General features: G+C 41.6%; 1 long non-coding RNA gene across 1 annotated transcript; it reads left to right on the forward strand.

Annotated features, from left to right (window-relative positions):
* The first annotated feature begins 20,427 nt into the window (after nucleotides 1–20,427).
* On the forward strand, nucleotides 20,428–22,724 carry LOC149976639 (uncharacterized). The gene is made up of 3 exons (XR_016487214.1): nucleotides 20,428–20,880; nucleotides 21,523–21,678; nucleotides 22,281–22,724. It is a non-coding gene; the product is annotated as an uncharacterized LOC149976639 (long non-coding RNA).
* The last annotated feature ends 2,786 nt before the right edge of the window (nucleotides 22,725–25,510 follow it).

The raw sequence follows: 25,510 nt of genomic DNA on the forward strand, positions 1-25,510 counted from the left end.
TCTGAATGATCCAATGTTGACCTAAATGACTAATGATGATAAATACAATCCACCTGTGTGTAATCAAGTCTCCGTATAAATGCACCTGCACTGTGATAGTCTCAGAGGTCCGTTAAAAGCGCAGAGAGCATCATGAAGAACAAGGAACACACCAGGCAGGTCCGATATACTGTTGTGAAGAAGTTTAAAGCCGGATTTGGATACAAAAAGATTTCCCAAGCTTTAAACATCCCAAGGAGCACTGTGCAAGCGATAATATTGAAATGGAAGGAGTATCAGACCACTGCAAATCTACCAAGACCTGGCCGTCCCTCTAAACTTTCAGCTCATACAAGGAGAAGACTGATCAGAGATGCAGCCAAGAGGCCCATGATCACTCTGGATGAACTGCAGAGATCTACAGCTGAGGTGGGAGACTCTGTCCATAGGACAACAATCAGTCGTATATTGCACAAATCTGGCCTTTATGGAAGAGTGGCAAGAAGAAAGCCATTTCTTAAAGATATCCATAAAAAGTGTTGTCACAAGCCACCTGGGAGACACACCAAACATGTGGAAGAAGGTGCTCTGGTCAGATGAAACCAAAATTGAACTTTTTGGCAACAATGCAAAACGTTATGTTTGGCATAAAAGCAACACAGCTGAACACACCATCCCCACTGTCAAACATGGTGGTGGCAGCATCATGGTTTGGGCCTGCTTTTTTTCAGCAGGGACAGGGAAGATGGTTAAAATTGATGGGAAGATGGATGGAGCCAAATACAGGACCATTCTGGAAGAAAACCTGATGGAGTCTGCAAAAGACCAGAGACTGGGACGGAGATTTGTCTTCCAACAAGACAATGATCCAAAACATAAAGCAAAATCTACAATGGAATGGTTCAAAAATAAACATATCCAGGTGTTAGAATGGCCAAGTCAAAGTCCAGACCTGAATCCAATCGAGAATCTGTGGAAAGAACTGAAAACTGATGTTCACAAATGCTCTCCATCCAACCTCACTGAGCTCGAGCTGTTTTGCAAGGAGGAATGGGAAAACATTTCAGTCTCTCGATGTGCAAAACTGATAGAGACATACCCCAAGCGACTTACAGCTGTAATCGCAGCAAAAGGTGGCGCTACAAAGTATTAACTTAAGGGGGCTGAATAATTTTGCACGCCCAATTTTTCAGTTTTTGATTTGTTAAAAAAGTTAGAAATATCCAATAAATGTTGTTCCACTTCATGATTGTGTCCCACTTGTTGTTGATTCTTCGCAAAAAAATACAGTTTTATATCTTTATGTTTGAAGCCTGAAATGTGGCAAAAGGTCGCAAAGTTCAAGGGGGCCGAATACTTTCGCAAGGCACTGTACTATGTATAAGCTGGAAGTAGAAGCATAAGTGTTGTTGTCTATTAGTTTACTCCAGTGAGGGGAGAGATGTTAGGGGAATTTATTTTCCCAAAAACATGGGTGATTGGAAATGATGCAGACAATTATATTGATGGAAGGCACAATCTATCTGCAATATTAAAGCTGAGCTACACCCCCCCCCCCCCAAAAAAAAAACAATATACTTTTACCATCTCATTTGATTGTCAGTTTATTTTGATATTGTTAAAAGGAATCAACAAATAAGGGAGCCATAGTCTGACATTGTCTTGTCAATTTCATTCACACATGCAGAGAGCCATGTCCAATTTTACATGCTTGACTGGACTTCCAAAGTTCCAGAATGCCAGTTCTGGAACGAGACCCATCGAAGGACCTCTTGGACAGCAATGTAAATATATGCAACTCTTTTAAAATATGAGTGTAATCCCCTTCAAAACTCCATGTCAATGTGTAAAAAAGCATTTTTGGCATCTGAAATATCAGATGGCTTCTATTTTGAGCAGGATCTAGTACAATATGGCAGTGGTGTCAAAACATAAAGGAAGATAATGATGGAACAAAGTTTTCACACTTAGACATTCGTAAATGTTCCATGAACCTCAATCAATCATGGTCTGTAGCCTATTAGGGACATATCTCAAAAGTTAAAATCTAGGCAAATGTATCAAAATATTAATTAAAGAAAGGCCATTTTTTTGGTCCATTAAAATAACATAAAATTGATCAGAAATACAGTGTAGACATCGTTAATGTTATAAATGACTATTGTAGCTGGAAACGGCAGTTTTTCATGAAATATTTACATAGGCCATTATCAGCAACTATCACTCCTGTGTTTCAATGACACATTGTGTTAGCTAATCCAAGTTTAGCATTTTAAAAGGCTAATTGATCATTAGAAAACCCTTTTGTAATTATGTTAGCACAGCTGAAAACTGTTGTTCTGATTAAAGAAGCAATAAAACTGTCATTCTTTAGACAAGTTGAGTAACTGCAGCATCAGCATTTGTGGGTTTGATTACAGGCTCAACATGGCCAGAAACAAATAATTTTCTTCTGAAACTCATCAGTCTATTCTTGTTCTGAGAAATGAAGGCTATTCCATGCTAGGAATTGCCAAGAAACTGAAGATCTCGTACAATGCTGTGTACTACTCCCTTCACAGAACAGCACAAACTGGTTCAAACCAGAATAGAAAGAGGAGTGGGAGGCCCCAGTGCACAACTGAGCAAGAGGACAAGTACATTAGTGTCTAGTTTGAGAAACAGACCCCTCACAATTCCTCAACTGGCAGCTTTATTAAATAGTACCAAAACACCAGTCTCACCGTCAACAGTGAAGAGGCAAGTCCGGGATGCTGGCCTTCTGGGCAGAGTTGCAAAGAAAAAGCCATGTCTCAGACTGGTCAATAAAAATAAAATATAAAGATGGGCAAAAGAACACAGACACTGGACAGAGGAACTGTGCCTAGAAGGCCAGCATCCCGGAGTTGCCTCTTACCTGTTGAAGTTAAGACTGATGTTTTGTGAGTACTATTTAATGAAGCTGCCAGTTGAGAACTTATGAGGCACCTATTTCTCAAACTAGACACTCTAATGTGCTTGTCCTCTTGCGAAATGTGTACTTACATTCTTACATTATGAAATCTTTCTCTGATTTATCATCCAAAGGGCCCCAGAGATAACATGAAGTGTCGTTTTGTTAGATAAAATCATTTTTCATATCCTAAAAAGGTCCATGTAACATGCACGATCGATTTTGTATTTCATGGCACGCCGATGACGCAGGCGGCTTTCACTTGATTTGACGTTGTCAAATAAGTACCAATCGGGGTCAAAAAAAGCTAGCTAGATAGCCAATGAACTAGGCTTTATGGGAGTATGCGGCAACCCAGTATCTGTCGCAAAATGTTGCTGCTAACCTTGTGCGATGTCAAGCCTTTTCCTTTTGGACAGAAATTATAAGAATATGGAGAGTTATGAAGTTATGAAAGCTGGGTGTTTTGCAAATGTTGAACTTGTAATATGGCTACTAATACTGAAAAAGCTAAATCAAAGTCCAAGTATACAGATTTGACGATATTATTTCAGAAAAATGTAAGGTGAATGTAAATGTCTCCTTCACGATTTGCCCAAATGTACCTGGGTGACTTCACACTAAATGTCATGTAGTTTGCTCATACTTCAAGATATCCGTCTGAAACTTTGCTCATACACTGCTGAACCAGGTACCGTGGATTGATGGCAGCATTCGCGTGAAACTGAAAGCACGAACCAGTGCTTTTAACCAGGGCAAGTTGACCGGAAACATGACCGAATACAAACAGTGTAGCTATTCCCTCCGCAAGGCAATCAAACAAGCTAAGCGTCAGTATAGAGACAAAGTAGAGTCACAATTCAACGGCTCAGACACAAGAGGTATGTGGCAGGGTCTACAGTCAATCACGGATTACAAAAAGAAAACCAGCCCCGTCACGGAACAGGATGTCTAGCTCCCAGGCAGACTAAATAACTTGTTTCCCGCTTTGAGGACAATACAGTGCCACTGACACGACCCGCAACCAAAACCTGAGGACTCTCCTTCACTGCAGCCGACGTGAGTAAAACATTTTAACGTGTTAACCCTCACAGGGCTGCAGGCCCAGACGGCATCCCCAGCCGCGTCCTCAGAGCATGCGCAGACCAGCTGGCTGGTGTGTTTACGGACATATTCAATCAATCCCTATCCCAGTCTGTTGTTCTCACATGCTTCAAGAGGGCCACCATTGTTCCTGTTCCCAAGAAAGCTAAGGTAACTGAGCTAAATGACTACCGCCCCGTAGCACTCACTTCCGTCATCATGAAGTGCTTTGAGAGACTAGTCAAGGACCATATCACCTCCACCCTACCTGACACCCTAGACCCACTCCAATTTGCTTACCGCCCAAATAGGTCCACAGACGATGCAATCTCAACCACACTGCACACTGCCCTAACCCATCTGGACAAGAGGAATACCTATGTGAGAATGCTGTTCATCGACTACAGCTCGACATTTAACACCATAGTGCCCTCCAAGCCCGCCCTGTGCAACTGGGTACTGGACTTCCTGACGGGCCGCCCCCAGGTGGTGAGGGTAGGCAACAACATTTCCACCCCGCTGATACTGCATTCTCAGCCCTCTCCTGTACTCCCTGTTCACCCACGACTGCGTGGCCACGCACGCCTCCAACTCAATCATCAAGTTTGCGGACGACACAACAGTGGTAGGCTTGATTACCAACAACGACGAGACGGCCTACAGGGAGGAGGTCAGGGCCCTCAGTGTGGTGTCAGGAAAATAACCTCACACTCAACGTCAACAAAACTAAGGAGATGATTGTGGACTTCAGGAAAGAGCAGAGGGAACACCCCCCTATCCACATCGATGGAACAGTAGTGGAGAGGGTAGTAAGTTTTAAGTTCCTCGGCGTACACATCACAGACAAGCTGAATTGGTCCACCCACACAGACAGCATCGTGAAGAAGGCGCAGCAGCGCCTCTTCAACCTCAGGAGGCTGAAGAAATTCGGCTTGTCACCAAAAGCACTCACAAACTTCTACAGATGCACAATCGAGAGCATCCTGGCGGGCTGTATCACCGCCTGGTACGGCAACTGCTCCGCCCACAACCGTAAGGCTCTCCAGAGGGTAGTGAGGTCTGCACAACACATCACCGGGGGCAAACTACCTGCCCTCCAGGACACCTACACCACCCGATGTCACAGGAAGGCCATAAAGATCATCAAGGACAACAACCACCCGAGCCACTGCCTGTTCACCCCGTTATCATCCAGAAGGCGAGGTCAGTACAGGTGCATCAAAGCTGGGACAGAGAGACTGAAAAACAGCTTCTATCTCAAGGCCATCAGACTGTTAAACAGCCACTACTAACATTGAGTGGCTGCTGCCAACACACTGACTCAACTCCAGCCACTTTAATAATGGGAATTGATGGGAAATGATGTAAAATATATCACTAGCCACTTTAAACAATGCTACCTAATATAATGTTTACATACCCTACATTATTCATCTCATATGTATATGTATATACTGTACTCTATATCATCTACTGCATCTTTATGTAATACATGTATCACTAGCCACTTTAACTATGCCACTTTGTTTACATACTCATCTCATATGTATATACTGCACTCAATACCATCTACTGCATCTTGCCTATGCCGCTCTGTACCATCACTCATTCATATATCTTTATATACATATTCTTTCTCCCCTTACACTTGTGTCTATAAGGTAGTAGTCTTGAAATTGTTAGCTAGATTACTTGTTGGTTATTACTGCATTGTCGGAACTAGAAGCACAAGCATTTCGCTACACTCGCATTAACATCTGCTAACCATGTGTATGTGACAAATAAAATTTGATTTGATTTGATTTGTTACAGTAGACAGAGCAATGGTACATGGACATTTATACAGATACAAGTTGTACTGATAAATACAATTCAATAGAAAACATAATAAATACAAATACAAATCAATACAAAATATTTACAGTGACATTAGTAGATTTAGTCTACTCCTGCTCCTTAACTCCCAATCACTGTCTACCTCAGACAGGGTTTGATGGTCAGACTAAGCCAAACACAACCCCAGCTAGCCTGACACACAAGTTGTTTCAAATCAATTTGGAGCTCATCCATCCCCACATCTCACTGTACTTCACTTTTGGTTTCTTTTAAAACCAGGGAATGCTGTGAACTTTGCCTGGTTGGGTTTGAACAGCTCTGCCTCCCCGATGACCTCCACAGGGGATAGAACCTCTATACTCAACTGGCGGACCCAGAACGGGGTCAATAGCAAGGTTTTTTTTTTTTTTTTTTTTACACTGTCTGGGCTTCGACCCCTGGTAACATAAGAAATGGAAGAATGCATAGAATTGTAGGAAATTTGGTTTAAAACAGCAAAAAAAATCTCTGCCCCATGCAAAATGTGTAGAATTGCGGGAAATCAGATTTAAAACTGCAACATTTCCTCTCCGCCAACAAGAGAGGTGTCGACAGAGATGGCCGCCTCGCTTCGCGTTCCTAGGAAACTATGCAGTTTTTTGTTTTTTTACGTGTTATTTCTTACATTAGTACCCCAGCTCATCTTAGGTTTCATTACATACAGTCGAGAAGAACTACTGAATATAAGATCAGCATCAACTCACCATCAGTACTACCAAGAATATGTTTTTCGCGACGCGGATCCTGTGTTCTGCCTTACAAACAGGACAACTGAGTGGATTCCATGCAGCGACCCAAAATAAAAACAACTCCGAAAAAGAGGGAAACGAGGCGGTCTTCTGGTCAGACTCCGGAGACGGGCACATCGTGCACCACTCCCTAGCATTCTTCTTGCCAATGTCCAGTCTCTTGACAACAAGGTTGATGAAATCCGAGCAAGGGTAGCATTCCAGAGGGACATCAGAGACTGTAACGTTCTTTGCTTCACGGAAACGTGGCTCACTGGAGAGACTCTATCCGAAGCGGTGCAGCCAACGGGTTTCTCCACACATCGCGCAGACAGAAACAAACAACTTTCTGGTAAGAAGAGGGGCGGGGGCGTATGCCTTATGACTAACGTGACATGGTGTGATGAAAGAAACATACAGGAACTCAAATCCTTCTGTTCACCTGATTTAGAATTCCTCACAATCAAATGTAGACCGCATTATCTACCAAGAGAATTCTCTTCGATTATAATCACAGCCGTATACATCCCCCCCCAAGCAGACACATCGATGGCTCTGAACGAACTTTATTTAACTCTTTGCAAACTGGAAACCATTCATCCGGAGGCTGCATTCATTGTAGCTGGGGATTTTAACAAGGCTAATCTGAAAACAAGACTCCCTAAATTTTATCAGCATATCGATTGCGCAACCAGGGGTGGAAAGACCTTGGATCATTGTTACTCTAACTTCCGCGACGCATATAAGGCCCTGCCCCGCCCCCCTTTCGGAAAAGCTGACCACGACTCCATTTTGTTGATCCCTGCCTACAGACAGAAACTAAAACAAGAGGCTCCCACGCTGAGGTCTGTCCAACGCTGGTCCGACCAAGCTGACTCCACACTCCAAGACTGCTTCCACCACGTGGACTGGGACATGTTTCGTATTGCGTCAGACAACAACATTGACGAATACGCTGATTCGGTGTGTGAGTTCATTAGAACGTGCGTTGAAGATGTCGTTCCCATAGCAACGATTAAAACATTCCCTAACCAGAAACCGTGGATTGATGGCAGCATTCGCGTGAAACTGAAAGCGCGAACCACTGCTTTTAATCAGGGGAAGGTGTCTGGTAAAATGACCGAATACAAACAGTGCAGCTATTCCCTCCGCAAGGCTATCAAACAAGCTAAGCGTCAGTACAGAGACAAAGTAGAATCTCAATTCAACGGCTCAGACACAAGAGGCATGTGGCAGGGTCTACAGTCAATAACGGACTACAGGAAGAAATCCAGCCCAGTCACGGACCAGGATGTCCTGCTCCCAGGCAGACTAAACAACTTTTTTGCCCGCTTTGAGGACAATACAGTGCCACTGACACGGCCGGCAAAGAAAACATGCGGTCTCTCCTTCACTGCAGCCGAGGTGAGTAAGACATTTAAACGTGTTAACCCTCGCAAGGCTGCAGGCCCAGACGGCATCCCCAGCCGCGCCCTCAGAGCATGCGCAGACCAGCTGGCCGGTGTGTTTACGGACATATTCAATCAATCCCTATACCAGTCTGCTGTTCCCACATGCTTCAAGAGGGCCACCATTGTTCCTGTTCCCAAGAAAGCTAAGGTAACTGAGCTAAACGACTACCGCCCCGTAGCACTCACTTCCGTCATCATGAAGTGCTTTGAGAGACTAGTCAAGGACCATATCACCTCCACCCTACCTGACACCCTAGACCCACTCCAATTTGCTTACCGCCCAAATAGGTCCACAGACGATGCAATCTCAACCACACTGCACACCGCCCTAACCCATCTGGACAAGAGGAATACCTATGTGAGAATGCTGTTCATTGACTACAGCTCGGCATTCAACACCATAGTACCCTCCAAGCTCGTCATCAAGCTCGAGACCCTGGGTCTCGACCCCGCCCTGTGCAACTGGGTACTGGACTTCCTGACGGGCCGCCCCCAGGTGGTGAGGGTAGGCAACAACATCTCCTCCCCGCTGATCCTCAACACTGGGGCCCCACAAGGGTGCGTTCTGAGCCCTCTCCTGTACTCCCTGTTCACCCACGACTGCGTGGCCACGCACGCCTCCAACTCAATCATCAAGTTTGCGGACGACACAACAGTGGTAGGCTTGATTACCAACAACGACGAGACGGCCTACAGGGAGGAGGTGAGGGCCCTCGGAGTGTGGTGTCAGGAAAATAACCTCACACTCAACGTCAACAAAACTAAGGAGATGATTGTGGACTTCAGGAAACAGCAGAGGGAACACCCCCCTATCCACATCGATGGAACAGTAGTGGAGAGGGTAGCAAGTTTTAAGTTCCTCGGCATACACATCACAGACAAACTGAATTGGTCCACTCACACAGACAGCATTGTGAAGAAGGCGCAGCAGTGCCTCTTCAACCTCAGGAGGCTGAAGAAATTTGGCTTGTCACCAAAAGCACTCACAAACTTCTACAGATGCACAATCGAGAGCATCCTGGCGGGCTGTATCACCGCCTGGTACGGCAACTGCTCCGCCCTCAACCGTAAGGCTCTCCAGAGGGTGGTGAGGTCTGTACAACGCATCACCGGGGGCAAACTACCTGCCCTCCAGGACACCTACACCACCGATGTCACAGGAAGGCCATAAAGATCATCAAGGACATCAACCACCCGAGCCACTGCCTGTTCACCCCGCTATCATCCAGAAGGCGAGGTCAGTACAGGTGCATCAAAGCTGGGACCGAGAGACTGAAAAACAGCTTCTATCTCAAGGCCACCAGACTGTTAAACAGCCACCACTAACATTGAGTGGCTGCTGCCAACACACTGACACTGACTCAACTCCAGCCACTTTAATAATGGGAATTGATGGGAAATGATGTAAATATATCACTAGCCACTTTAAACAATGCTACCTTATATAATGTTACTTACCCTACATTATTCATCTCATATGCATACGTATATACTGTACTCTATATCATCGACTGTATCCTTATGTAATACATGTATCACTAGCCACTTTAAACTATGCCACTTTGTTTACATACTCATCTCATTTGTACATACTGTACTCGATACCATCTACTGTATCTTGCCTATGCTGCTCTGTACCATCACTCATTCATATATCCTTATGTACATATTCTTTATCCCCTTACACTGTGTACAAGACAGTAGTTTTGGAATTGTTAGTTAGATTACTTGTTGGTTATTATTGCATTGTCGGAACTAGAAGCACAAGCATTTCGCTACGCTCGCATTAACATCTGCTAACCATGTGTATGTGACAAATAAAATTTGATTTGATTGATTTGATTTGAACAGTTTGGGGTCACATGGGTTGCGAGGTGGGGGTTTGCTATTATGCCGATAAATTACATCCATCCATCCAGAAATTTGCCACATAGAAAATTTCGGACCATCTCAACTAGTATTTGAGTACCCCTGGGCTAGAATGTCCTCGGTCTGGTGAGCAGCATGATGAATCCCACTCAACCTTCATGCCTCTAACTCAGCGTCTGTGGTGTCCATCAAGTCTTTGAAGACACCAATGGACTTGCTAATCCTGTCAGCTGCTTACTCAGTCATGTTTCGACCCAGAAAGGTCTTCAAGAAATTGTTGAGGTGTACTAGGTGGAAGTAAAAGGGGATATTATTTCCCTTCCCATTCCAGAACCTGTTCCAGGTAAGACTGTATGCCAACCGTGGGGAAAGAGTTGCATTGACTTGCAAAGTCAGTAGAAGGGTATTGTAAGCATATTGGCTATGACCATAGGCCTTGTAGAACAACAGAGCTACAGTATATTACCTCAACAGCCTTTCCCCATCTCCCTTCTTCATGTGCATCCTGCATGTTGGACAGGAAGAAGCCAAGCCAGGTTGGTCCCTGGAGGTACTTCTGATGCCAGTTGCAATGTCAATGATGTCACCAAATATGACAAATCTGTTCACGATTTGTGACACAGAGGCATGCAGCCGGCTCCTCTTCACATCAGCTAAACCGCTACTGACGGGGTTGGGAATGAAACCGTCTGGGACATCTGTTGAGACAAAATGAAAAGAGTGTAATAATAACAATGATAAATGCACATTTTTTAGTGCAATATACACTACAGTTCAAAAGTTTGAGGTCATTTAGAAATGTCCTTGTTTTTGAAAGAAATTTAAAATAACATCAAATTGATCAGAAATACAGTGTAGACATTGTTAATGTTGTAAATGACTATTGTAGCTGGAAACGGCAGATTTTTTATGGAACATCTAAATAGGCGTACAGAGGCCCATTATCAGCACCATCACTCTTGTGTTCCAATGGCATGTTGTGTTAGCTAATCCAAGATTATCAATGTAAAAGGCTAATTGATCATTAGCAATTTTGTTAGCACAGCTGAAAACTGTTGTCTTGATTAATTAAAGAAGCAATAAAACTGTCCCTCTTTAGGCTAGTTGAGTATCTGGAGCGTCAGCATTTGTGGGTTCGATTACAGGCTCAAAATGGCCAGAAACAAAGAACTCTTCTGAAACTCGTCAGTCTATTTTTGTTCTGAGAAATTAAGGCTATTCCATGTGAGAAATTGCCAAGAAACTGAAGATCTCGTTCAACGCTGTGTACTACTCCCTTCACAGAAGAGCACAAACTGGCACTAACCAGAATAGAAATAGGAGTGGGAGGCCCCGGTGCACAACTGAGCAAGAGGACAAGTACATTGGCGTGTCTAGTTTGAAAAACAGACGCCTCACAAGTCCTCAACAGGCAGCTTCATTTAATAGTACCCGCAAAACAACATTCTCAACGTCAACAGTGAAGAGTCAACTCCGGGATACTGGCCTTCTAGGCAGAGTTGCAAAGAAAAAGCCATATCTCCGAATGGCCAATAGAAAGAAAAGATTATAAGATGGGCAAAAGAACACAGACACTGGACAGAGGAACTCTGCCTTTTAAAATTATAAACTTGGATTAGCTAACACAACAATTGGAACACAGGAGTGATGGTTGCTGATGATGGACCTCTGTACACCTATGTAGATATTCCATAAAAAATTATTAACAGTGTCTACACTGTATTTCGGATCAATTTGATATTGTTTTAATGTACAAAAAATGTGCTTTTCTTTAAAAAACAAGGACATTTCCATGTGACCCCACACTTTTGAACGGTAGTGTATGTAAATTGTATATTTCTGTTTTTAATTTTCAATATATTAGCAAACATTTCCAAAAACATGTTTTCAATTTGTCATTATGGGGTATTGTGTGTGTGAGAAAAACAATATATTTAATTCATTTTGAATTCAGGTTGTAACACAAAATGTGTACTAAATCAAGGAGTATGAATACTTTCTGAAAGCACTGTATATGTATAAAATACAAATGGTAGGCTAATGTATATGTAGCCCATTAAAATATGTATGAAAAATATGTATTTTTCTCATTCAGTTTCATACTTGCGAACCCCACCAAAACATTCTCATTTGGAGAACCACTTCACTTGCAAACTTAAAACCGCATGTCCTGAAGCCTCATTTAGTGTAGCTGGGGACTTTAATAAAGCAAATATGAGGAAAACACTACCAAAGTTTTACCAACACATCGCCTGCGCTACTCATTCATCAATAATTTTTCACCATTGCTACTCCCCCTTCAGGGACAGCGACAAGGCCTTCCCCCGCCCTCCCTTCGGCAAATCAGATCTCACCTCCATGCTGCTCCTCTCTTCCTATAAGCAGACACTTAAACAGGAAGTGCCCGTGGTAAGGACAGTTCAAGGTTGGTCTGACTAATCTATCAGAACCAATGCATTTAACCATGGGAAGGTGACTGGGAACACGGATGATTACAAACAGTCCAGCTATGGCCATAAGGTACTCAAACAGGCAAAACATTAGTACAGAGACAAAGTGGAGTTACAATTCAATGGATCAGACATGAGATGTATGCGGCAGGGAGTACAGACAATTATGTATTAGAAAGGGAAAACAAGTCAAGTCACGGACACAGATGCCTAGCTCCCAGACAAGCTAAACACCTTCTTTGCTGCTTTCGAGGAAAACACTGTGCCGCCAACGCTGGCCACCACCGCTTACGTGGACTGTGAGCTCTCGTTCTCTGTGGTCGATGTGAGTAAGAAATGTTCTTAATTTTTTTAAGTGTTCTCCATTGTAGAGTAATAGTGAAGACATCAAAACTATGAAATAACACAAGGAATCAGTTACTAACCAAAAAAGTGTTAAACAAATCAAAACATATTTTGTATTTGAGATTCTTCAAAGTAGCCGACCGTTGCCTTGAATGACAGCTTTGCACACTCTTGGCATTCTCTCAACCAGCTTCATGAGGTAGTCACCTGGAATTTATTTAAATTAATAGCTGTGCCTTGTCAAAAGTGAAATTGTCCAATATATTTTCTTCATAATGTGTTTGAGCCAATCAGTTGTGTTGTGACAAGGTAGGGGTGGTATACAGAAGATAGCCCTATTTGGTAAAAGACCAAGGCCATATTATGGCAATAACAGTTCAAATAAGTAAAGACAAACGACAGTCCATCATTACTTTAAGAAAGTTTCTTCAAATGCAGTCGCAAAAAACAAGAGTTATGATGAAACTGGCTTTCATGAGAACCGCCACAGGAAAGGAAGACCCAGAGTTACCTCTGCTGTAGAGGATAAGTTCATTAGAGTTACCAGCCTCATAAATTGCAGCCCAAATACTTGCTTCACAGAGTTCAAGTAACATCTCAACATCAACTGTTCAGATGAGACTGTGTGAATCAGGCCTTCATGGTCGAATTGCTGCAAAGAAACCACAACTAAAGGACACCAATAATAAGAAGAGACTTGTTGGGCCAAGAAACATGAGCAATGGATATTAGACTGGTGGACATCTGTTCTTTGGTCAGATGAGTCCAAATGATACATTTCTCGTTCCAACCGACGTCTTTGTGAGACGCAGAGTAGGTGAACGGATGATCACCGCATGTGTGGTTCCCACCGTGAAGCATGGAAGAGGAGGTGTGATGGTGTGGGGGTGGTGGCCCTGTCTGTGATTTATTTGGAATTCAAGGCACAATTAACCAACATGGCTACCACAGCATTATGCAGTGATACGACATCCCATCAGGTTTGCGCTTAGTGGGGCTATCATTTGTTTTTCAACAGGACAATTACCCAACACACCTCCAGGCTGTGTAAGGGCTATCTGACCAAGAAGGAGAGTGATGGAGTGCTGCATCAGATGACCTGGCCTCCACAATCATCCGACCTCATCCCAATTGAGAGGGTTTGGATGAGTTGGACCGAAGAGTGAAGGAAAAGCATCCAGCAAGTGCTCAGCATATGTGGGAACTCCTTCAAGACTGTTGGAAAAGCATTTCTCATGAAGTTGGTTGAGAAAATGCCAAGAGTGTGCAAAGCTGTCACCAAGGCAAAGGGTGCCTACTTTGAAGAATCTCAAATCTCAAATATATTTTGATTTGTTTCACTTTTTATGGCTGGGGGGCAGTATTGAGTAGCTTGGATGAATAAGGTTCCCAATGTAAACGGCCTACTCCTCAGTCTCAGTTGCTAATATATGTATATTATTATTAGTGTTGTATAGAAAACACTCTAAAGTTTCTAAAACTTTTTGAATGATGTCTGTGAGTACAACAGAACTCATATGACAAGCAAAATCCTGAGGACAAATCAAAACAGGAAGTGAGATATCTGGGCTTTGTATGTATTCACCAGAGTCCCCAATGAAATCCCCTTGAGATATGAATAATGTTGCACTGCCTATGGGTTCCACTAGATGTCAACCATCAATATAAATTATAATGAGGCTTCTATGTTGTTGTGGGAGTGAATGAGAGCAGAATATATCAGCTGTCCATCAAGCAGACATTTTGTGATTGCGCTTTTTCCTCATGGTACCCACTTGCGTTCCATAGCTCACAAAGACTAGAAGGAATACTCCGGTTGGAACTTTATTGAAGCTATATGTTAAAAACATCCTAATGATTGATTCTGTACTTAGTTTGTGTTACGGTTTTCTTCTGGTGAAAGCGAGGCGGACCAAAATGCAGCGTGGTTAGTTCTGTCCATCTTTTTGAAAATACAACAATCGACAAAACAAGAAACGTGAAAAAAACGAAACAGTCTTATCTGGTGCTACAAACACAAAGACAGGAACAATCACCCACAAAACCCAACACAAAACAGGCTACCTAAATATGGTTCCCAATCAGAGACAATGACTAACACCTGCCTCTGATTGAGAACCATATCAGGACATATCAGAACCATACCAGGACATTTTAAACTTGTAGTGTATTTGAGGTTTTAAAAAGGATTCTGAAGTTTGTAATTTACACCTAAAAATGTCTGACTTTATTTTCTCTCACAAAAATGTCTATTAATTATAATCCTCATAATAATTCACATTTCCTATTGCTGCAGGATTATTTCCCTGCTGTATCAAACTGGCTCAAATTAAGATCATACATCTGTATAGGTTCTTACTGCCTACAAGGGCTCAAGGGGGAGACATAGGGTGGCCCAGAAGAAGCCTTTATGAAGCAGGGCATAAACAATTGGCGAGTTCACCGGGTGCACCGTGTGGGCAGAGAGAAATCTCCACCCTCCCTGGGTCAACGAGCTACGCAAAACATACTCGCCCAAACAGAAAACCAGAAGGTATGACAGTGGTGCCGTTTGGGTTTTTGATTCAACCAATAGGGACTCTCTCGACATGACCGAGTGGTGCTTGTGTCTGGTGTGTCGAACAACTCCAGTGGAGCAGAGCTCATCGACACGAACCATGCCCTGCTAATGCTGCGGGGGCAAATGCTGGTAGAACAAACCCATGCAGGTAGAGGTGAAGGACAAGTGATCTTATTTTTCTGACAATGCAAATGTCTCTAGTCATATTTTGCATTAAATGCCAAACTTCCTTTCTTTAATATATCACTGATCTAACATGACTGGACATAGTGGAACCTTTGCTTTCCCCTACCCAATCATGTTAGAGATCATTGATCAAGGCAAGGTCAAGGACTGAGAAAAGAGGCCAATGAGGACTTTTGGGAATGCCATGAGCCCTGTCAATTCCTATTGTAATCCAAATGACTCCAATTAAACTTTGTTGAGAATTTTGAATAATTTAATGAAAATCCTTCCAAGAAGGTTTAGCGTCATCTACCTGTCAATAGTAATGCTGGAATATAGGTTTTGACAGCCTTTCATTATTCAGAAACCTTAAAATCATCTATTGATTTATTAATGGTTACTGCCTTAAATGTTCCACGTAACAATTAATAGCATATGGGCCATCTAATGTAAAGTGTTATCGGATACTGTCCCGTGAGCTAAAAATAATGGCCCCAAGTAGACTGCCCACATTGGACCGATGCGCATTTCATCATCAGCTCCACATTGGCCCCAAGTCAGGTGGCCCTAAGGGCAGCCCTCACTTTGCCTGAAATAATCCCACCATTTGGATCGGCTGCCATTATTGGCCCCATTTGGCTGGAGTTGGCGCCATGTGTTTTTCCCACTCTATGCCAATTTATCAGTTTTTTATATTATTTAATAGGAGTATAATAATTTATAACTGATTTATTGCAATTTAACTCAATGCATGAATTGAATCATTTTCATCCGTTTTCAGGTATTCGTGTATTAGGGAACATGTATCAGAAAGACAACCAAGGTTTTACTTTCATACTTATCAAACTACACTGAGTGTAGAAAACATTAGGAACACCTAATCTTTCCACGACATAGAATGACCATGTGAATCCAGGTGAAAGCTATGATCCCTTATTGATGTCACTTGTTTAATCCACTTCACTCAGTGTAGATGAAGGGGTGAAGGCAGGTTAAAGGTGGATTTATAAGCCTTGAGACAATTGAGACATGGATTTTGTGCCATTCAGAGGGTAAATGGGAAACACAAAATATTGAAGTGTCTTTGAATGGGGTATGGTAGTAGGTCCCAGGCACACAGTTTTGTTTCAAGAACTGCAACACTGCTGCATTTTTCACTCCCAACAGTTTCCCGTGTGTATCAAGAGCAGTCAACCACCCAAAGGACATCCAACCAACTTGATTCCACTGTGGGAAGCAATGGAGTCAATATGGGCCAGCATCCCTGTGGAATGCTTTTGACACCTTCTAGAGTCCATGCCCCGACTAGCATTTCCAGAGCAGTCTGCATGGGGCAGTTAGCTCACTCACTGCCCCATGCAGACTGTGCTGGAAATGCTCTTCGGACATTCACGGACTCCTTGCACAGTCTGCTGAGAAACTCCATAAGTACAGTATGTGTGGTTCCAGGACTCTCTTTCTCCTCTCTGTCTACTGTGTCTATGCAGGATGTAGTTAAACACATATCTCTGACCACAAGAACATTGTCAACAACGTTAGGGAAGCTACTCTGAAAATATAGTTTACCAAGCTACCAATTACTTCACACTGGAAGAAGTTAAACTACACTAAAGCTACCCTTAAAAATATATAGTTTACTTAACTAAAAGTTACTTTGAAAAAGTTCACCACGTGAAAACTACTTCATAAAAGTATCATATGTAAATCTAAAATGTCATAGACGAATAGACGACGTATTGCAAGACAGATCACTTTGGGGTCAAATGTTAACAGAATGTGTAATAGCCTATTAAACACAAAAACAATGTTCACCAGACCTAGTGAAAATTAGGAGGGTCTGATGCATAAAAACAAAGGAAATTATTGCTTATTTTTCCCATATTTTATTTTTGCAAAAAGAGTAGTGTGTAGTTCCAGATGTTAGCTGTGTCACTACTTGTAATTAACTACTGAAAACAGTACCACCAAGCTACTGCAAAATCTAGTTCAATTACTAGTTGAACTGCGTACATGTAGTTCAGTACTCCCAAACGGATTATCAAGTACATGGATCTTGGCTTCTGTCTTACTAAGCCTCACAGACAGCCTGTCGATTGTCCATTGTCATAAAGTAACTGTTTATGACCAAAATATGTTTTGATATCTGATGGAAGCTGAAATCTAATATATCTTCACTGTAATATCTAATATTGTGTTTCGTTAAGCCGTGTGAAATCTGGACATGAATGTGCGCAAGTTCTACACTTATGGGAAAGAGTTCATCAAGAAACGGGATTTGAGTTGTCATGACGTTGCCCTTTCTGGGTATAGATCGTGGCTTCCCCCTCTCTCTCTCTCCTACACCCAGGTTCTGTCATCTCAGGTCGTAAATTCCTGGCCATGCAGAAAGAGAGACACATGGAGAGAAAGTATTTCACATGGCAAACTCCTATATCCGCAAAATTGCAATTCGATACAAAATGTCCACTTGTGAGAAGGTGGGAATGGTCCGTGGACACTAAAAGGACAGCTATTGCAAGTGTGTTTCATTTGGTGACCTTAGAGAGGACAGGAAACACACATAACTATATCTCTGAATGTGTAGATTTCTCAATTATGGGGTTTGCATCTAAATATTTTATAAAATGAATGAGTAAAGATGAAATTATTTGTGAAATGATGTATTGTGATGTTAAATCTTTAATGTGAGAGAATTGTATTCCCTTCAAAGTTTAACTAAGTCATTAGCCCGACCCCGTGAGCACAGACATGATCTGGCGTCATAGAACCTCCTTTTCTATTGTTACGAATAAAATCCCCTCCTGAGGAAATCCTCTTCAGACCACAATAACCTCAGTATAAGCTAACGGTTGTGGAATTCCTAACCATACCACGTGGAAAATTGGCTACATGGCCGGAAATGGTTAAACATTGAGACTATCGATCCCAACAGAATAAGAGCAAATCTTTTATACTAATTACTAGTCTGTGGCTAGAAATTATGTCAACCTGGAATGCGACGACCGACAAACACCGAAACATCTACTCTATGAGAAATTTTCTGAATGGTACTCTGAAGTTTCCATTCTAACCACAAAATACTTTGATCTTCAGGGAAGCAGAGAGAGAGAGACGCTGATTAACAGACTCTTCGCAGACTGACGATTCCAACAGAGATCACGACGACACACTGGGCGTAAATATATATTGATTGCAATTATTCCCGAATGAGTGAGCGTTCATGTGCAAAGGATTAGCATTTCAATTACTACAGTGCCTTGCGAAAGTATTCGGACCCCTTGAACTTTGCGACCTTTTGCCACATTTCAGGCTTCAAACATAAAGATATAAAACTGTATTTTTTTGTGAAGAATCAACAACAAGTGGGACACAACCATGAAGTGGAACGACATTTATTGGATATTTCAAACTCTTTTAACAAATCAAAAACTGAAAAATTGGGCGTGCAAAATTATTCAGCCCCTTTACTTTCAGTGCAGCAAACTCTCTCCAGAAGTTCAGTGAGGATCTCTGAATGATCCAATGTTGACCTAAATGACTAATGATGATAAATACAATCCACCTGTGTGTAATCAAGTCTCCGTATAGCACCTGCACTGTGATAGTCTCAGAGGTCCGTTAAAAGCGCAGAGAGCATCATGAAGAACAAGGAACACACCAGGCAGGTCCGAGATGCTGTTGTGAAGAAGTTTAAAGCCGGATTTGGATACAAAAAGATTTCCCAAGCTTTAAACATCCCAAGGAGCACTGTGCAAGCGATAATATTGAAATGGAAGGAGTATCAGACCACTGCAAATCTACCAAGACCTGGCCGTCCCTCTAAACTTTCAGCTCATACAAGGAGAAGACTGATCAGAGATGCAGCCAAGAGACCCATGATCACTCTGGATGAACTGCAGAGTTCTACAGCTGAGGTGGGAGACTCTGTCCATAGGACAACAATCAGTCGTATATTGCACAAATCTGGCCTTTATGGAAGAGTGGCAAGAAGAAAGCCATTTCTTAAAGATATCCATAAAAAGTGTTGTTTAAAGTTTGCCACAAGCCACCTGGGAGACACACCAAACATGTGGAAGAAGGTGCTCTGGTCAGATGAAACCAAAATTGAACTTTTTGGCAACAATGCAAAACGTTATGTTTGGCGTAAAAGCAACACAGCTAAACACACCATCCCCACTGTCAAACATGGTGGTGGCAGCATCATGGTTTGGGCCTGCTTTTCTTCAGCAGGGACAGGGAAGATGGTTAAAATTGATGGGAAGATGGATGGAGCCAAATACAGGACCATTCTGGAAGAAAACCTGATGGAGTCTGCAAAAGACCTGAGACTGGGACGGAGATTTGTCTTCCAACAAGACAATGATCCAAAATATAAAGCAAAATCTACAATGGAATGGTTCAAAAATAAACATATCCAGGTGTTAGAATGGCCAAGTCAAAGTCCAGACCTGAATCCAATCGAGAATCTTTGGAAAGAACTGAAAACTGATGTTCACAAATGCTCTCCATCCAACCTCACTGAGCTCGAGCTGTTTCGCAAGGAGGAATGGGAAAAAATTTCAGTCTCTCGATGTGCAAAACTGATAGAGACATACCCCAAGCGACTTACAGCTGTAATCGCAGCAAAAGGTGGCGCTACAAAGTATTAACTTAAGGGGGCTGAATAATTTTGCACGCCCAATTTTTCAATTTTTTTATTTGTTAAAAAAGTTTGAAATATCAAATAAATGTCGTTCCACTTCATGATTGTGTCCCACTTGTTTTTGATTCTTCACAAAAAAATACAGTTTTATATCTTTATGTTTGAAGCCTGAAATGTGGCAAAAGGTCGCAAAGTTCAAGGGGGCAGAATACTTTCGCAAGGCACTGTATAATTATCAACTGTGTAGTGATTCCTTTTGTCTTTCCCGCCTGTTCTCAGTCCACACCCCGTTCCCTCTGTCCACCAAGCCATCATATCGGCTTAGCCCACTAGGGAACCTCCCCTATCATTTCCTTGTAACCATATCTACTGTTGTGTGTGTATGCATTTCTGTGATTATTTAGTTAGTTAGTAAATAATTGATTAATACAATTGAATCCTACAGACGAAGAACCATATATGTGACATTTTAAAAAAAAGAGATATACATGAAAAATCATTATTGGACACCATTTTTCTATAGTGAACCGGTTTCACAAGCTTTCCACGCGCTAATTAACAATCATTTTAAATTTAAAGATAGGCTCTCGTGGAATAACCGTTTATGTGCACCACTCAGAATGGACCGACAAGCGCACAACCTTTCTGTTGCTGATGAAAATCGCAGAAATGTGGGAAAGAAACGTAAAACAAAACTAAAAGAATGGAAAGACAGGCAAAGGAAGATCTTACGGGATGCGGGAAAACCCTATACAAATCGTAAGGGTCAAGAAAAAAACTGGGAAAAGCTCTCCAAAAGAGGTTTGTGGAAGAACCGTATATCAAACAATCAAGCTAGCTAGCTATAGAGTACAGTAACTAACATGTATGTTCTGGGTTGTCTAATTTGTAACTATAGAGAAAACATATTAGCTAAAGTTCGTTGGCTACTAACTCATACATTATCGTTACAAATGTTATTGCTAGATTATAGAAGAAACATAGCTAGCTACTTTTTCTCCGTCCACCGGATGATTCGACATGGCTACAGTAGCTAGCTAGTTACACTGTATCCTGCAGGGAAGAGCGTGTTCCACGACGTGCAGAAAGGATTGTGGAAAGTTGACTGATGAACGCAAGCTGCATCTGTTCAACAGGTTCTATACTGTACCATACGAGAAACAACAAGCGTTGATTCTCTCCGGCTTAGAACAGGTTAGAAATAAGACAAAACGCCTATTATTATAATAGCTATATTGAACACTTGCATAGTTTACCTTTGACAGTAATGATACGTACATTAACGTTAACTCTAAAAGTGCTGTGTTACACAATGGTGCAATACAAACTCATTCTGTGTATAGATTGGGAGTGTGTGAAAGATGGAGGTCCTGATCAAGCAATATCCTGAATGTGCTACAGTATATTAAATTCTGAATTGATCATTGTCAATTTTTATTGCAGCATGAGGTGAAACGGAGACGTAAACCTGAGGAAACAAAGGAGAACAAACGACGGAAACAAACCTTCAAATACCATGTACAGCAAGCAGGCCAGAGATTGAATGTGTGCAAGGTTACTTTCATGTCTGTGTTCCAGCTAACCAACAGCCGTCTTCAGGCAAGTGAAAATATGAATTAATGTCTATATGAATATCAATTACAAACATATTGTATTCTCTGTACTAGTTTTTAATAACCTGCTAATTGAAATGTAATTGTTTTGGTCAGGTTATTCAGGAAAAGTTAGCTGAGGCAGGTAAGGTTGCAGGGTCTCCAGATCAGGCTACTGAGGCTAGGTCTCCTTTAGAAGATGGAAGAGGGAAGCATAGCAATAGGTAATGCGCTATGGATTCCAGCCTGGATTATTTCACTATGGCAGTGCTCTAAACAATCTTCTAAACATTAACATAGAGTATCGAATGGATGAATAGCGAATTCTGAAACAAAAATATAAAAATGTTTATTACTTTTAAACAAAATGATGGTAACTAAGCTGTCCAACTACCACCTGAGCATTGAGGACTGAGTGCCGATTACCTTCCCCCTCCCACCGGACAGCACTGGCCTAATTCTTGCTGCCCTACAGGACCCCCGGCCACAAACGGCAATGGCGTGACCAGGATTTGTACCCCGGTTATAGCGACACAGTTGCACTCTAAGGCAGGTCCCTAGACCATTGACAGAATACAAGTTTAACAACACCTTATTGTCTCCTTACAGGCCACATCGGATACATGCTACAGTGAAAGAGGGCATCAAGGAGCACATTCTATCTTTCCCAAGAACCCAGAACCACTACTCACGGATGAAGGGGGATGTACACAGAGAATACCTCAGCCCTGATCTGAATTTGTTGCTACGTTGTTACGTTTTTTCTGTGAGTTTATGATCCCCTGAACCTGTATACTGTAGTATGTTGAATCTGTATACATTTCAGAAGACATGTCACCCCTATTGTAGGAAATTAAATGTATCGTAAGTGTTTTCTATGTGAATCAATTTGTGTATGATTTGAACCAGCACAATATATTGAATTAATTTAATTTTTAAGATGTTGTTCCTAGTGTAGAAAATGTTATGTACAATGTGTTCTGTTGATAATTATTTTGTGTGATCATTTGAACCTTTTTTAATCTGAATGAATTAAAAACAAATAAGTCATCACATACAGTATGTGAGTATTCATTTGATCTTGATTCCCTTTTTTTATTCATTACAATATACACTGTCTCTCTGTCACCACATTTAGCATTAACTCTAAGCAGTTAATACTTATTTACTGCTGTCACCTCAGTGCAGAAGGACATTTCTTGCCTTTAGCATGGGTTTAACGCAATTCACAACTTAATTGCTGATCATAGTGTTAAACACAAAGAGAATGGTTTTCTGAACGTTTTGTAATATTGACCTTCGGGACCTGCATAATGGACATGCATATTGGCACATCACATTTATCCCTATTTGATATTTACAAGTTGTGCTTGTTTTGATTGAATTAATTTAATTGTATTCTATTTTGGTAGTTCTATGGTATGTTCACATTGAGGGCTTCATTTTAAATGAGACTAAGATTTCATGACTCAACTTTTAAGAAAAGTCATCATTGCTAAAGTTGATAGACCACCTTTAAATGAACCTCCATACAAATGAATTAACTGCATATTGCATTTGTTATTTACATGAAGGGCATATGTACTTGAAAGTACTTAACATCATATCAGGTGTTAAAAAAGGACATCTTACAAGAGTCATGCAAAATGTCACATAGTGTATGGGGACATCAATTGGTGTATGGATGATTCATAGTAAAGGCTGGGTTCGTGCAGATAACCAACAATTTACGATGTTTGGAATGAGACTAATATGAGGTCAAGACTAATTGATCAGATATTAAAATATCTGAAGTGTTATGTTAGGAAAATTATAACTGTGTAATCTGAAGATTTTCCTTGGTGCCCTGACTTTCTAGTTAGTTACATCTTACATGATTAGTTTAATCACGTAATAATAATTACAGAGAATTGATTTGATAAAATAAGTCTTCACTTCATGATGCCAAAGACACGACAGGTGGCTTACATCCAGGTGGCTTTACAGCCGGCCTCTTACAGGTATGGCTTACTCTGATCTTCAAAAAGCCTCCGCTTAAATAATTGCTTTTACCCCTACAGTTTTCCCCAGATTGTGTTTCAGGCAGGACACTCAAAGCAGCCTGCGAAACAGCTGATGTCTATTTTCTTACGGAACTAATGCTATTACTAGTCGGCCTCCACCCAGTACCCTGCCCTGAACTTAGTCACTGTCACTAGCCAGCTACCACCCGGTTACTCAACCCTGCACCTTAAGACTGCTGCCCTATGTACAGAAACATAGAATCACTGGTCTGGGACCTCGGGACTTGGAAATCTATGACTTCTAACTTCAGTGCATTCAAGACAACTGGGAACAATTGAGATTTTTTTTTAGAACCATCATCCAACTCTGAATTACAAGTCGGGAACTCACGCCTCTTTCTAGAGCTCCAACTTTTCGACCCTACGGTCACTGACATCATGATTTGACCTAATTTTGAAAGCACCATGAGACTAGATCCTGGGACAATAATGATCAGTTCACAAACACCTCACATCATCGTCATCAAGCATCAGTTGACACTATGTGTTGCTACAGGTGTCATCGCAGACCCATGTCCACCTATGAGATTGCTTCCATAAGTAGGTTCCAGGAAGGCAGAGAGGACAACATTCGATCAGCCACTCCTGAAGCCCTGGCCTTGGCAAAAGCAATGACTGATGGCAAATCATCCCTTAATGTATGTAATCTACTTTATTTAGAACATTTCCCTCAATACTTCCTTTCACAAGTTAAACGTTTTGGTCAATTGCTGGGTTCTTCTCACTTAATGTTAGCTGATTATGAACAACTGAGTAGGTGTAACAGAGTAGGTATTTCCCTTTTCCAACCTGGGCATGAACCTAGGACTTTCTTCCCAACATCAATTCACACTAAAGAAGCAGCACTCTAACCAATCGTTCAAAAATCCATGATCTAGGTTGAGCAAGGATGACACTACTTCAAGTCTCAGGCAGGGTGATGTCACCGCATGATGCTCACTTTGGCGCTTGGCTAACCAGCTAGCGATACATCTGCTACAGAGGCTGAAGGCAACATAAACATTCTTTGTAAATATGTTATCTTGACTACTGTCAGAATATCAAGCTTGATGGCCTGCAAATATTTCAACTATCTTATGTCCATGTATAAAATGGTTTATTTCAAATTCAACATTACAAGTATCAATGGCAGCCGGTACTGAATTTCTTGACACTATTCATATAAATACACTATGCACAAGAAAATCATCAACACAATAAAAACAGCAACTTAAAATAGATATATTTTGGAAAACCGGCAGTGCTAAGGGTAAAACAGGAGTGGCAGTCCATAGCTTACTGGTTGAGCAGCCTAGTCATGTATGGTATCTTATTGCTTTGGTGGCGCTTGGGTCTGCGCCTGATGTATTCCAACATTGTTGAATACACATTTTACTTACCATCACTTGACCAATAATACTATCGACTAAATAATAATAAATAACGATCTAAACCTGTGCATTTACTTACTTGTGACAGCAGCATAGATTGATAGCTCATTAAGTCCATTTTCCCCTTCCTGTCATTTGAAGGAGTAGCCTGTCCACAGCTCCATTTTTTTTCATAATTCGCCTGATTCCTAAGCAAAGGTCCTGGCTACAGTAGAGGGTCAGGTATTGGATCAGATCTTTAAAAAATATATAATTCCCACTCATTTGGATTCAATAATATTTCAGGTTGCAATCTTCTCTCAAATCTGGTCTCATTCAAATGGCTCTTGAAAAACAGCTAACTTATTTTTGTCAATTGCTGTTCAAATACGTAATGTAGATTTCACATTTTTTACAAACAGATACA

Source organism: Oncorhynchus mykiss, chromosome 16 (genome assembly GCF_057628025.1).
Source record: "Oncorhynchus mykiss isolate SJ-2025 chromosome 16, ASM5762802v1, whole genome shotgun sequence".
NCBI lineage: Eukaryota > Metazoa > Chordata > Actinopteri > Salmoniformes > Salmonidae > Oncorhynchus > Oncorhynchus mykiss.